We start from the raw sequence: 14,714 nt of genomic DNA, 5'->3' as shown, positions 1-14,714 counted from the left end.
GGAGAGACAGGCAGAGTGAGTTCAAGGCCAGCCTGGCCTACAAAGAGAGTTCTAGGACAGCCAGGACTGTTACACAGAGAAATCCTGTCTTGAAAAACAAAAAACACAACACAACAAAACAAAAACCCAAAAGAATAATTTCTTTTAAAAAGAGAAGAAGAGTAGGGGTTGAGGGGCTACGGAAATGCTCATTGGTTTAGAACACTTGCTGCTCTTGTGGAGGACCTGTGTTTTGTTCCCAGCACCCACATGGCAGCTCACAACCATCTAGAACTCCAGTTCCAGGGAATCTAGTGCCTTCTTCTGACCTCCATGGCATCAGGACACAAGTGGTGCATGTACAGACATTCAGGCAAAACACTGTACACATCAAATAAAGAATCATTTCTTGGGCTGCTGAGATGGTGCAAAGATTAAAAGCATTTCCCTTCCCGAGGGCCAGAGTTTCGTTCCTAGCAGCTCTATCAGGTGCTTCCAAACACCACTTGCAACTCCGACTCCAGGGCATCTGATGCCTTCTTTTGGCTTCCTCGTGTAGCTGGAGAGTTTTCTCTCTGGGTCCCGCCGATCCCCGGCAGTCCGACAGCCCACTTATAAAATAAACACACAGACGCTTATATTATTTAAACTGTTTGGCCTAATGGCTCAGGCTTCTAGCTATCTAGTTCTTACATCTTAAATTAATCCATTTCTATAAATCTATATCTTGTCACGTGGCTCGTGGCTTACTGGCATCTTCACATGCTGCTTGTCATGGTGGTGGCTGGCAGTGTCTCCCCCCACCTTCCTGTTCTCTCAATTCTCCTCTCCCACCTATATTTCCTGCCTGGCCACTGGCCAATCAGTGTTTTATTTATTGACCAGTCAGAGCAACACATTTGACATACAGACCATCCCACAAGATCCTCAGGCACTTGCATTCACCTGCATATACACATATATACCTAGTTAAAAAACAAAACTGTAAAGAAAAGAATGGTTTCTCTCTTTCCCTGTCTTCCATGGTCTTGGACAATGTAGGCTGTGTCGTAGAACACTCCTCAACTTTCGTCTCTTCTTGTTTCAGCCTCATGTTCAGAGGTTCTACACGCTGCAGAGAGTTCAGCACATCTCATTTTTCCATCATTAGTGATTTTTTTTTAAAGAGAGAGAGTACCATGTAGCTCAGGCTGGCTTTGAACTTGCCATCTGCCGCCACCTCCCAGGTGCTGGTCTTTGTAATTAATAAGTTGCATTGGTGGTCTGTGTCTGTGTATGTGTGTATGCACTGTTTTGTTTTTTGTGGTGCGGGGACTAGAACTTCGGGTCTTGTACGTGCCAGGCAAGTGCTCTAGTACTGAGTAAAACACCCAGCACTATGAATAGTGCTCTTTCCTGCTTCCCTGGTGGTTGGTTGCTCCTCTGCCTCCTATGTGGAAAACTTTCCAAGAAGCAGTCTTTTGACTTCCATCCATTTTGCTAAGAATTGTATCCAGTTGTAGTTGGGAGAGTGTCTGAGAAATAATAATTTTGTTGTTTTGTTTTGGTGTGGGCATCTTAATAGAAAAAAAATGGAGCCAATGTTGGAAGTGGTGTTGCATGCTTTAATCTCAGCAGTTGGAAGGCAGAGGCAGGAGGAGCTCTGTGAGTCAAGGCCAGCCTGGTCTACATAGAGAGTTCTAGGACAGCTAGGGCTATGTAGAGAGACCCTGTCTCAGAACAAACACAACACAACAAACCAACCAATAACAACAACACTCCAAACCACCTAGATGGAAACAGCATCATGTTCAGATAAAAGCTTGTCTCAGAGTTCTTCGGATTTGGATCTTTTCTCCTCCCTCCCTGGCCCAGACAGCTGATCTGTATTGGCTTTGTGATTATTCGCTTATTCCCCCAAGGACCATAGTCTGGAAAGACCTTGAAAGGGAAAATGGTCTGAGAATAATGACATTTGCTCAGCTTTATAAATAAACACAGTCATTGTTATTCTTTGTAGTTTTTTAAATATTTAACAGAAAGAAAGAGGGAACTGTAAAAATGTTTTCCTCTCCTGACAGTTCTAAGAATTGGAATTTTAAAATTGCCTTGTGGTTGAGTTAGTTTGAAAGAGCATGAACATTTAATGATGATTGGCAGCAGAATCTCACTTCATTTAACTAAAACTTTTACACCGAATGTCATGAAATAATAATATCAGTACATGACAGAAATAAAGTACGGTACTAAGAGAGGAACAAGCCAGGTTTGTACATACATGGAATGATCACACCTTGTTTAAACTAAATAGATAGGGGCTGGAAAGACGGCTCAGTACTTGAGAGACTTGCTGCTCTTTCAGAGGACCTGGTTCAATCCCCAGCGCTCTAGTGTGGGTTCATAGACATCTGTAACTCCAGTTCCAGGTTTGACAACCTCTTCTGGCCTCCTCTGGCACCAGTCAGCATGCAGTGCACAGACATACTTGCAGGCAAAGCACCCATACACAGAATCAAAACTAAAACATGTACACAGCGGAAACTTAGGAAGAAGTGCAGTAACGTGTGAATAAAGAGTAAGGCCCGGCCTGGTGGTGCATACCTTTAATCCCAGCGCTCGGAAGGCAGAAGCCAGGTTCTGTGAGCTCTTGAGAAATCTCTGTGAGTTGGAGGCTAGTCTGGCCTACATAGCGAGTTCTAATACAACCAGGGCTATGAAGAGAGGCTCTGTCTCAAAAAACAACAAACAAAACGAGTAGTTATATTTTTGGACCAGGCATGGAGGTGCATGTTTTTAATCCTAGAACACTTGGGAGGCAAAGGCAGACAGATTTCTGTGTATTCAAGGCCAGCCTGCTCTAATAGCAAGTTCCAGATCTGGTTCATAGTACTTACAAACTTATCTCAAAAAAAAAAAAAGGCAACAACAACAAAAGTAATATCTTTACGGGAAGATCCTGGGTGATTTTTCTTTATACTGTTAATACTTTCTAGCTTTATTTTTCTTTTGGAGATAGGGTCTCACTATGCAGCTGGCTGACCTTGAACTCACAGAGATCTGCTGCCTTTGTGCCTGGCCCCTTCTGCTTTTTATTTTTATTTTTTTTAATAATCACAAAGAACAGATTCCTAAAACATGTCCATTGGATACAGCTGTGAAAGAGAAGAAGCATCTTTGGAGTCCTGAAAAGTCTGCTAACTGACTTAAGGAGAGCCAGGGGCTTCGATTGTGGCTGGCGCCTGAGCCCAAATGTCATCCCTTCCGCTTTGAGGCCGTCATGACCGTCCTTCTGACCTTGCTTCCCTTTGCTCATCTTATCGTTTCCTTTTAATGTCAGGTGGATGACTAGATGAAGAGACAAGACAAAATTAAGAAAGACACACTTTGATTTATTAGGAAGAACGATGAGGTCAAAGAGACAGGGATTCGAACTCGGGCTTTATCCGTGTTTATTCAACAACCCTGGGCTGAGAGCCGTGCCATTGCTGATTAGCGATGGTTAAAACAGACAAAATTACTGTCTTTATGGAAGTTACATTTTGGAGTAGGAAAACAGGGTAACTTAAGAGGTCCTGGAAAGACACCTGAACCAAAAACTACCTGCCCTACCACCTGCATCGTGGGAGATGATGCCGTTTAGAACTAGGCTTTTGGGTGAAGGACCCTCTTGGACAATTTTGAGTGTCCATGGGAAGAATAGTGGTCCTTTGAGGTGATGTGACCCTGTTGTGTTGTTTCTCGAGAGCTGAGAGCCATGTCGGAACAAACACTGTAAGTGATGAGAGGCCCTGGAGGTACTAATGGTCTAGGACAAGTGGACTTGATGGGGTCCAGAGCAGGTGTTTTGGTGGAAGACCAAGATCTTCAGCTTCTCCTTCTGAAGGTCAAGTGTTTGAAGAGATCATCTTGTAATCCAGCCATTCCCGAGGGACGTGGCTGTGGCCTTCTCAAGTGCCTCATAGCAGCAATTGTTTCTAGAGTGATCATCTCCCTTAGAACATGTACAAGAAATGAGTAAGACTCGGTAACAGCTCACTGGGGGATACACACAGCCTTGACTCATATAGTATATGACCTCTTGTTCACATTAAAAGAATATATTATTGCTGGGCGGTGGTGGCGCACGCCTTTAATCCCAGCACTCGGGAGGCAGAGCCAGGAGGATCTCTGTGAGTTCAAGGCCAGCCTGGTCTACAGAGCAAGATCTGGGACAGGCACCAAAACTGCACAGAGAAACCCTGTCTCAAAAAAAAAAAAACAAAAAAAAATATATATATATATATAAAATTAATTGAGATAAAATCTCACTTTGTAGCCCTTGCTTGCCTGGAACTTGCTATGTATGCCAGTGGGCCTCCAACTCACAGAGATCCACCTGTGTCTGCCCCCAAGTGCTGGGAGTAAAAGCATGTGCCACCATCCCTAGCTAAGATTATTATTATTTTTTTACTTATGTATATTTGTGAGTGAATGCAGCATGTGTATGGATGCCCTCAGGGGCCAGAAGAGGGCAATGGATCCCTTGGATGGTTGTGAGCCACGTGCTGTGGGTGCTGGGAATCAAACTCAGGTCCTCTGGAAACACAGCAAATATTCCTAACCATTGGGCCGCCTCTCCAGCCCCTCATTCTCTTTCAGCTCCTCATTTCAAACAGCCATTTAACTTTCAGAGACCTCTGAGTCCCTTAAATGACTAAGGCTTTGCTGACTTTCCTACACGCATCTCCATATCCAGCTACACTTCCGTCCTGACTTTCTGAAACGTCATTGCTTGCAAAGGAGTTCTGTGAGGGCTTGGGGATCTATCCTGTTGGACTGTCAAGTCAAAGAAGGGGTGATCGTAACTATACAGAGACATCTTCAGGGACGTAGTCAAGAAGTACTCACGACAGCACTTGGGCTCTGTAGTATGTACAGGATGTGCCAGCATGTGTGAGGGCTGGCATGTCTGTCTGGGTCAGGCTTCATAGTTTCTAGCTTAAGCCAGTCCTTTCCCTGTCCATGTGATCAGCTTTCTCTGGACCCTTGGCCTCTCTGCTATTAACCCTACAATTGCCTTGTCAATGTAGACTCCAGTCCAAACTCAGCAAGGACTCACAGCTCAGCTGTCAGCTCGTTAGTCTTCCTGGCAATCTTGGTCCAATCAATAGCCCTGCTCCTATTTCCTGTGTGTGTTAGGTTTTTTTTTTTTTTTTTTTTTTTTTTTTTTCCGACTTAGCTTATAAATGTAAGGATGTGGGAGGGCTATGAATCTGATCTGTCTTACCGTGAAAATGTTCTGGAATCATCTGTTTTATGTGAGCACAGTTAGTGTCATTTCTCATTCCTCCTGACCGCTGTACTGAGTTCTTCGTGGAGATTGTCTCCCTCCGCGTACCCACTTTCACCCTTTCCCTTGCTTTACTTGTTCTGTGTTGTGAGGCCGGGCCTCACACTGGTCCAGCCTGGATAGAATTCCTTTGTAGGCCCTAAGCTTGTGTCAGTCCTCAGGCTTCAGCTTCCTGAATGTTGGCATTGTAAGTAGAGACACTAAGCCCGGCTTCATCTTTTACTTGTTTCTGGGAGCTGAGGCTCAAACCCAGGGCTTCACACACACCAGGCATATACTACTGAGCTGCGTCTGTGGCCCCTAGCCCTTTTCACAGAGGAGCAAGCCACTGAAGGAAGGAAATTAAGTCATGAGACAGGTGGCAAAGCACAGGGACCAAGCTTGATGGGCGGTCTCTATCTGGCCTGCCCCCTGCCCCCCACCCCCTTACTTCTACTCTTCTCTCTCTAGTCATTGGCTGCTTCCGATGACCGTCCTCACGTCATTTATTTACCCAGTTAATTTACTATTGCTCGTCTTTGTGAAATGGAAAAACTAGCCAGTGGGCTCAGAGGTCCACCTAGTCACAGAATTCTCCCAATTGTGTCTATAGGCAGAACCCATGAGAAAAAGGGGACTGACTTCCTGCCCTCCTGGTTCTCAGGTTGGGTTATCCAGCAGCCTAAAACTTAGCCCAGACCCACCCTTTCTGTGCTGGTATTTGTGTACGCTGTCTTAATGAGAAGTAGCAGGTCAAGCCCCACGCTTGGTCCTGTACCTGGTATGTGCTGAGATGCTCCATAAGCTTTGCTTTACTGCCTGTCCCATCCAGATCACCTCAGCCACTTTTAGCTTTTCCTCTCGCAAAATTGAAGGCAGGGAGTGTCGGAACTGATTTGTTTTTTTCTTCACTTTGTATCCAGGGTGAAGTGATGGAGTGGGAGGGTGTTGTGACTAATCGGTTGGCAACCCATGGGACAGGGGAACACGACACTGAAAAAAAAAAACCGGAAGAGAAGCTTCCACATTTTAAATAAAAATGAAACAACACAGCCAGGTGTGGCAGCACACACGCCTCTAATCCCAGCTCTCAGGAGGCAGAGGCAGGCAGATCTCTGTGAGTTCAAGGCCCGGCTGATCTACAGAGCAAGTTCTAGGACAGCCAGAGCTACACAGAGAAGCCCTATCTCAAAAACAAAGAAAGAGGAGGAGGAGGAGGAGGAGGAGGAGGAGGAGGAGGAGAACCTGCACACTTGAACTTGATAGAAATGATTCCTGTGATCTATTCCTGTATTGACCTGAGCATGCCTAATCTCATATGATGTTGGAAGCTCAGCAGGCCTTGGCTTAGTTAGTAGTTGGATGAGAGAATATCCCACTGGGGGTAATAAGCTGGACCATAATAGTAAATCCTTTTGTTCTCCCAGATGCCTGTACCCTCACCAATAACTGCTGCTCCCAAGTGTTGGCCTCTGGGAGGCGCTGCTTCCCCGGTAATGTGGGCCAGAAGATGTGCTTCTCATTAGCAACAGTGCTGGGTTCTGCCTGCTAGATTTGTACCCCGGCGACTTGCGAGTGATGTCATTGTTGGTCAGCTGGTTTATAAGCGAGGTTCCTTTACCTTCCGCTGTGGCTCCCTCAGGACCTTCTCTTGTTGGCTGTTGTTGGACTCTGGGTGCCCTGGGCTTTTTATTCCCAGCATGTAAGGATCATTTGCCAGCCCTGTTGCTGGGGGCTGGAGTGAAATAAAACATGATCCTTTCTCAACCAAGTCCAGAGAGGCAGACGGATAGTGTTCTAGTTTGCTTTTCTGTTGTTTTGGTAAGTACTGTGACCAAAGGCTGATTGATCCTTGAGGGAACCCGGAAGCAGGACCTAAGTCCAAACCACGGGGTGCCCTGCTCTAGCACTGGTCCTTCCCCCCTGCCTTGCTAGCTCCTACCTTTCTTATACAGCCCAGGCCCACCTGCCCAGGGATGGTATCGTCTCGATTAGCAATTAAGCAAATGCTCCAGACATGCTCACAAGCCATTCTGATAGCAGTAACAGAGGCTTGGCTTGCTACATATACGTTTGAATTCACTATGAAGTAAATATGTATTTTATGCATGCACTATCTGGAAAGCAGCCAGTAGTCATAGTAAAATCCAATTAGCTAATACGCTAAATTAGGATGTTTACGTTTTTATTTTCAAGATTAGCATTTATCATCGGATTACAGATCTTCTTTCACTCAACTCGTGCTCTGAATAAATTTTGTAAAGTGTGAAAAATAAAAATTTTAATTTAATATCTGTTTGACAGGACTGAGGCCTCATCAGCACTTTTAAAAACTGGCTCGTTAAACCTTAGACTTAGAGTGACATTAAGCACCGATGGTCCTTTATAGAGAAAATATGAATGGCCACTCACTCATGGGTCTCGGAACTGCATTCTTTGCTCTAACCTGTGTGACAAGGTGTTTTTTCTGGGGACCAGAGTCTGGTGTCATTGTGTATACCCGTCTTTTATTACATTTTTCTCCCATTAAACAGTTACACTTAGTTACTTGGTTTTTGGTAAGTCTTTGTGTGTGTGTGTGTGTGTGTGTGTGTGTGTGTGTGTGTGTGTGTGTGTGTGTGGTGTGTGTGTACATGTTAGTGTCGGTGCTCACACATGCCGGAGGAGGTGGACTTAGGGGGTCTTTGCTCTGTCGTTTTTGTGTGTACGGTGTTTTGCCTGCATTCACGGCGTGCGCCTCACGAGTCCAAAAGGGGCCAGTGGATTCCCTGAAACTGGAGCGACACGTGGTTTGGGGCTACCATGTAGGTGCTGGGAATCAAACCCTGGCTCTTTGAAAGAGCAACCATCTCTCCCCGTCTTGTAAGACTTCCTTTCGAAAGTTTTAATCTCCGCCACCTGGTAAAACCCGTTTATTCAAAGCCGAATTGCAGCATTCCAGGAATTTGATGGCCTGGAGCTATGATCCCCACCCTCCAACTTGGACCCTAGCCAACAGGGAAAATACTCAGCCACCCCCAGAGTTAGAAAAAAAACCAAACGCACGTCCGTCTGTCTGTGTGTTTGCTCTTCCAGCACACGCTCTTTCTAAAGAGTGAAGTTTGCTCTGTCTAGACACTTCAGTTGAGTGGTGGTCTCTTTGAAACCCGAACTTATTTCTAACTGAGGCAGGGCGGTCTCTGAGTTCAGAAGGACAGCTTGAGCTACATAGTGAGTTCCAGGCTAGCCAGGGCTACATTGCGAGACTCTGTCTCAAGAACAAAACAACGGTAAATACCGTAGCCCAAAGGGGTTTAGAAATTTGGGAAACCTGCTTCGGCCTCCTGAGTGCTGGAATTACGGACGTGAGGACTTGCCTTCAAGAGATCCTGGGAGGGAGTGACCTAGGAAGAACCGGGAGGCCTCCTCAGCTCCCCACGGTCGCCTGGCCTTCACACCTCCAGCTACTCATGGCGGTGGGGGGGGGTGTGCACATCCCTCACAGCCAGGAAGGACTAGCAGAGCCGCACCGCTCCTAATCTGTGTTTTTCAGCACCACTCCTGTTCCGCTGCGGGACCCGACAGCAAACAATACACAGGGAAATGCGGGGGAAGGTACAAAGGCGACTCCTTCTGCTCCTGGCTGGAATTCCTGGCTCCTATTGAAATGGTAAAACAGTGAATTGCTATTTTGCTTCACTCTGGGGTCCTGTACCTTCCCTAGCCTGAAGGTACAGCCCAGGCTTTTGTGGGTGTTCCCTTTCCCCGAAGTAAGCAATTTGCCTTTCTGAGGAAGTTTCTAATGAGGGGAAAGTCAAGCAATTAAGTTAATCTGGGACTCTGATGGGCCGGAAATTATCCCCCCAGGGTATTTTCTCCTTCAACTTGGCTGAGAGTTCGGCTCTTGGGGCAGGCCAAGGGGTCAAAAGACTAATAAAACTTTCACAGACATTGGATAGAGGATTATTTGCTTTGTCAAGGTGAAAAAATTAGCAGGAGACCGGTTACCTGAGCTATACAGGACCATTGTCTCAAAAGGAATGAGATGTAGGTTGAAATTACCTTTTAATTAAACTCACTAAGAAAGTGAAATGACCTTCATTGGAGAAGTGAATAGAGACAATCACAAAGCGGGGGTGGAAAGGGACACAAAGAAAAGGTCTTGTGGTCGATTAACCGCCGGGGCTGAGTGGTTGCGTAGCCTGTGAGTCCCTGAGCTGCAGCCCCAGCCGAAAGGAAAAAAGAAGCCTTTCAGGCTTCCCCATTTGCTTGACCACCCTTCCTTACCTCCGGCCCCTGTTCCTCCTGCCTCACCTTGATTGCTTGTCTGGGCTTTTAGTGTGGATTTTCGTTTTTTGAGACAGCCTCCTGACGTAGCCCTGGCTGGCTTGAAACTCACTTCGTAGGGCCCTCTAGTCTTGGCGGCCTTCCTGTCTCTACATCCAGCGTACTGGAATTACAGATGTTCGCCACCACACCCAGCTTGTATTACCTGTTTCAGACCCAGTTTGACGGATGTTTTCAGTTCCGGGATGTTCCGATTGCCTGTTGTCTCTGTTCTCTTCACCTGGACCTCTTTCCAGTTCCAGAGTGGTTCTTCTCGGTCCTTCAGCCCCCGCCCATGGCCTTCAATGTCTACTTGCTGTCTCTCTGCCAGCTACTCAGGTCTCTGTCTAGTTTGCAGCCCTATACACCTTAGTTCTTGGCCTTTGTGAACACTTAGGAAACACTCCCTGAATGGAAGGATTCGGGAAGGAAAGACCCGATGTCAGTTGGCAAGGGTAAATGCTACTGTTTGGAGGGCTCTGGCAGTGTCTTCTGGGTGCCAGTCCTCTGTCTGCTTTTGGTCACGTTGTTTCTGTGTGCATGTGGGTCCCCTGACTGGTCAGTAAGTCTCTGAAGCCCTGGGACAATGGCTCTTGCTAAGAGAACCTTACAAACACACTCACTTTTGTTCATTTATTTAAAAAGTTACCTCATAGAGCAGAGTGGAGGACTAGACTCTTCAGCACGTTCTCTCCCTACCTGAAGCCACAGGCAAGACAGAGTGTGAACAGAAGATAGCCTGTGGGTACCTACTTCCTTTCTTCTGGGGCGGGGAGTGGGGGGTGGGGGAGTGGCTTAGTTTGGCTACAGAAGACTGGGCGATTTAAAGAATGGCCTTCAGCTAAGTGAGTCTTAAGTGTTGCTTCATTTTCCTCCTGTAGATTCTATTCTGATGGATGTAGTGGTCAAAGTGCCTCTCACTGTGGATAATGAAGGAATCATGCTGGACTAGTTCTGTTAATCCCACTGGTCGAGAATAAAACCACTACATCAATTTAAAGCCAAATTTGAAGCAAGCTTTAATTAAGTTCTGGCCAGATCTGTCTCGGTTTCTAGAAAATAGCCCCAAGTCACAGTTTACAACAGTTTTTCCCATCAGATCTGATCAGAGGCAAACATACATCTTGACATACCTCCAGCCTGCATCCAATCAGGGGCAAATACAACTTGACATATTTCCTGCCTGTGACCTCCAGCTAACATGTGATCAAGCACATCCGGTGCAGAGGAGTCAAACAAAACTTATTTAGGGGAGTGAAAAGCATGTGGCTTCTTATCTCTCATAAACAATAGTCTCCAGTATTTCAGGAACTATCTGTCCTTGGGCAAGGGACTTGCAGATCAGAGGCATATTTGTTTCATTGATCTCTAAGACATAGTAATTAAAACTTAAAATGTAACTTTGGATCACATAGTTCCCTGCACTCTGCTTTTAGCCTTCCAAGGTTGACCAGTTGTCCTTCTTTCTTTGTCTAGGTAATTTTTCATTCATTGTAGTAATGGTCCAAGTTTACTTTGTAGGGGTATTTGGAAATTTCTTCTGGGTCCCATGGCTTGTCTCTGTTGTCTGATGCAGTCCTAATTACAGATTCCAGGTGTGTGGTCTTGGCAGGCACACTTAGAACAGTCACATTGCTGTGGCTTCCATAAGAGTACTCAGTGCTCACTCACATAGCAAGATCTATATGAAGATTCCAAATTCGGTGCATGCAAAGACTTACTGGGAATGTAGGATTGTTGAGAAAGGAAATCCTTTCCTTGGTCCCTGTCCATTTAGGTTCTAAGCATGGGAATTATGAGTCTTGACAAAAGGCAGATTAGCAAGAGAAAAGACAAAATGTAATCACATTTATTAGCATATTTATAGGAACTCACATAAAGACCAAATGATTGGGGCTCACACAGCATCCTCACAGGGGAGATGGAGAGGAGCAGTTGTAGGAAAGTAAATGACCTAAATGGCTCCAAGAAGGATAAAAGGAGTCAGGACAGTTTTATGACAGTGTCTGCTGGGATGCACAGTGGAGGCTTGTCTCTGGTGATGAGTCCATCTTCCCTGCTTTTAGAATAATTGAGTTATTTTAGGAAGTTCTGCTTTTAGATAGATTTCAGGAACTGAAGTGCCTCTTGCTGAAAATAATTTTAGTGCTACCTTGTCATATTCTGGGCCTCTTGAAGGTCTGCCTTTGTGTTCTGTAAACCATTCTAGTGGAGAGAAGAAAACAGGACACAACCGTGCTCCAATATTGAACAGACTTACCAGTATTTACTATTATTAGTGTGTGTGTGTGTGTGTGTGTGTGTGTGTGTGTGTGTGTGTGTGTGCAAGGCATGTTACATGTGCTCACCACATGTGTGTTTGTGTGAAGTGCTTGGGGAGACCAGAAGAAGTCATGAGCCATGTGGGTGCTGAGAACCAAACTCAGGGCCTCTGCAAGCATAGTGCACCCTCAAACCTGCTGAGCCATCTCTCCAGACCTCAAGCACCAGTTATATCAGGCTGCAAACAAGTTAATAAAGTATTTAAACACAAAACAAAAACCCAAAACCAACAACAAAAAATAGTGACTATCCCATTAATTACTGGGTCCAGATGGCCCTGCAATTTCAGGTATAAAATAATAATGCTTACTGAGCAAGTTTTCTCTTGCCAAATTAAAGAGATGAGAAATACTTATTTTTTTGGACAGGACTAGAGGCTGAACAAGGACATCACATATGCTCGGTCAGCATTCTACCACTGAGCTACATCTCTAGCGGCCAGAGAAAGGTTGCGTGTAAGTCAACTTATTTTAAATTGCTGGTGTGCTTCTGTTTCCCGGGCCCTGCTCTCTGTGTGCGTGTCTGTGTCTGCACGTCTGTAGTGTCTGTGTTTATTTTACAGGAAGAGGCCTGTTTGTGGTTGGTGGTGCTGGGGATCAAACCCATGCAAGCTAGGCAGATGCTTTACCCTAGCCACATCCTCACCCTTAACCATGCCCACGCACTGTTCTGTTTGGAAGTTTTAGGCGTGATTTCATAATGTGTGGAAGAGCAGAAGGAAACACAGTATTGAGGTTTTTTGCGTGGAGGGGTCAGGTTCAAGGTCCCCGGCATAGCAGGGGAGGACGAATTTAGACCCTTGGCTGAAGAAATATCGCTTGCAGCTGCTTACAGGTGACTCACCTGCTCCTTTGTCTGCTGGGCTCAGCACACACGCTATCTAATTTAACACTTCCCTTGATCTTGACCCAGAAGGCCAAGAAGGGACATCATGTAATTCCTACAGTTCAACCAAGAACTAGTATTATTTCTGCTTTCTACAAAAGAAAAAAAATTATATAACTGTTCTTTTCCTGATGAAAAATTAATTTCCTGTTTCTTCTGTGGAATTAAACATGTCAGGTGTCCTTGACTACTGCAGCTTTTGTTTGTGTTGATTTCTTTGATATTTAGTCGATAAATTCAAGATGACTCTTTCTATATTTGCTGTGGTTAGAACCAGGGTGCGTGTGAATCACATAAGAAAACTTGGAAGGGAATGAAAGTGACAGCATTTGTATGCAGTGGCATAATTATGTAATTATGGTAAATATAGTTTTGTTCCTGTTTTCCACATTTTCACACTGAGCACGTATTTCTTAAATGAAAATAAGAAATTTATGAATAAAGAATGTGCTATAGATTATGGTAATATAGCCTCATAACCAAGGGAACTATCCAAGGAATTCTATCGAAAAGGAATAAATATAAAGAGAAAACATATGTCAGTGTGAACTGTGACATAGCCAGAAAAAACCCAAAATGTATTAGTTTGAAAATCAAGCCGGGCGGTGGTGGCGCACGCCTTTAATCCCAGCACTCGGGAGGCAGAGCCAGGCAGATCTCTGTGAGTTCGAGGCCAGCCTGGACTACCAAGTGAGTCCCAGGAAAGGCGCAAAGCTACACAGAGAAACCCTGTCTCGAAAAACCAAAAAACCAAAAAAAAAAAAAAAAAAAAAAAAAAAAAAAAAAAAAAAGAAAGAAAATCAATATGCCATAGTACAGAAGCTAATGAGAATCAAATCTTGTAATCATTTAATAAGGAATAGGTACAGGTTTAGTGTTAAAAAGGCTGGTGGGCAGTCTAATTTACAGTGGTAGGGGAACTCCAGTTGGAAGGCTGGGCAGAAGCAGGGAGAAATGGCAAGGGGTTTAGTGTAAAATGCTTACTAATGTTTGGTTTTGCACAGCTTGCCCAGACTGCTCTAGGATCCTGTTTGCTCTTCTCCAGAACGGAAGTGACAGCCGCTGTGCTGAGACTGTTAAAAAGCATCCAACTGGAGTGGGCTGGAACGGGCACGAGTGGAGTTAGAGAGGGAACCGTGGAGCCATAGGAAGCTCCTGTGAGCTTCAGTCCAAGGTGAAGCAGACAGAGGAAGGGGACACGGTGGGGAATGTCCTGTTTTTAAGCTGGGTCACATTAAGGCATGTTTATATGCTGCTGGATAAGCTAGTGGAAAGGGGAATAACCGTGTTTGAAGGAGAGCTGTAGGAGCAATGTGGAGAAGCTGAGGGGGTGGGATTTGCTATAGATGGAGATGTACCTGGGGGGACCAAGGAGTGGGAACAGACGCTGGGGTGACTTGATGCTGGGAGGGTTTGAAAGTACCCTGATTTCTTTTGGCCCTGTTGTGGTCATGTGATCAAGTCCTCCCCTTTAACAAAGACCATGACCAAAGGAGTGACTTGAGGAGGGTTCAGAAGCTAGGAAACAGCTAGCTGTTGAGAAAAGGGAGGGTAGATTGGACAGGGAAGGATAGGATAGGAAATACAATGCAACATTGTGGTGTTTGTGGAGCCTGGAAGTCAGTAGGCTAGAATGTCCAGTGAGGTCGGTGGCGGGTAGTCTTGTTCGCCTTTAGGCATAGTCCCTGGGCTGAAGTTAAGGAGCCAGCAGGGTGGCTTTCTTCTGAAAGCTGTAGGGGACCAGTGTCTTTGCTTCTGCCAGCTTCTCAAGGCCACCTGCATTTCTTGGCTCAGTCTGTTCTTCCATCTTCAAAGCCAGCAGCGAAATGTCATTATGTTTCTTCACTGCCTGCTTCCTTCATCCCCCAGGCATCTCCCAACACTACCACACTTGCCTCCCTCTGATGAGGCCTCACAGGCTTCTGTAACGTCCCTT

At 45.5% G+C, this 14,714-nt stretch overlaps 1 protein-coding gene across 2 annotated transcripts in view; it reads left to right on the top strand.

The window, feature by feature from the left end:
- The window catches only part of G3bp2 (G3BP stress granule assembly factor 2), a 76,668-nt gene that overhangs the window by 11,772 nt on the left and 50,182 nt on the right, over window positions 1–14,714 (top strand). Inside the window, exon 2 of one of the 2 annotated variants that reach the window (XM_052735369.1) lies at window positions 12,262–12,348. The exons of the other annotated variant lie outside the window; for it this stretch is intronic. The gene's annotated coding sequence lies outside the window, so the exon portion shown is untranslated. The remainder of the gene's footprint in view (window positions 1–12,261; window positions 12,349–14,714) is intronic. 2 annotated transcript variants of the gene reach the window in all.

Source organism: Peromyscus californicus, unplaced genomic scaffold (assembly GCF_007827085.1).
Source record: "Peromyscus californicus insignis strain IS unplaced genomic scaffold, ASM782708v3 Scaffold_13__1_contigs__length_99412109, whole genome shotgun sequence".
NCBI lineage: Eukaryota > Metazoa > Chordata > Mammalia > Rodentia > Cricetidae > Peromyscus > Peromyscus californicus.
This window is presented reverse-complemented; position numbering and strand designations above follow the sequence as displayed.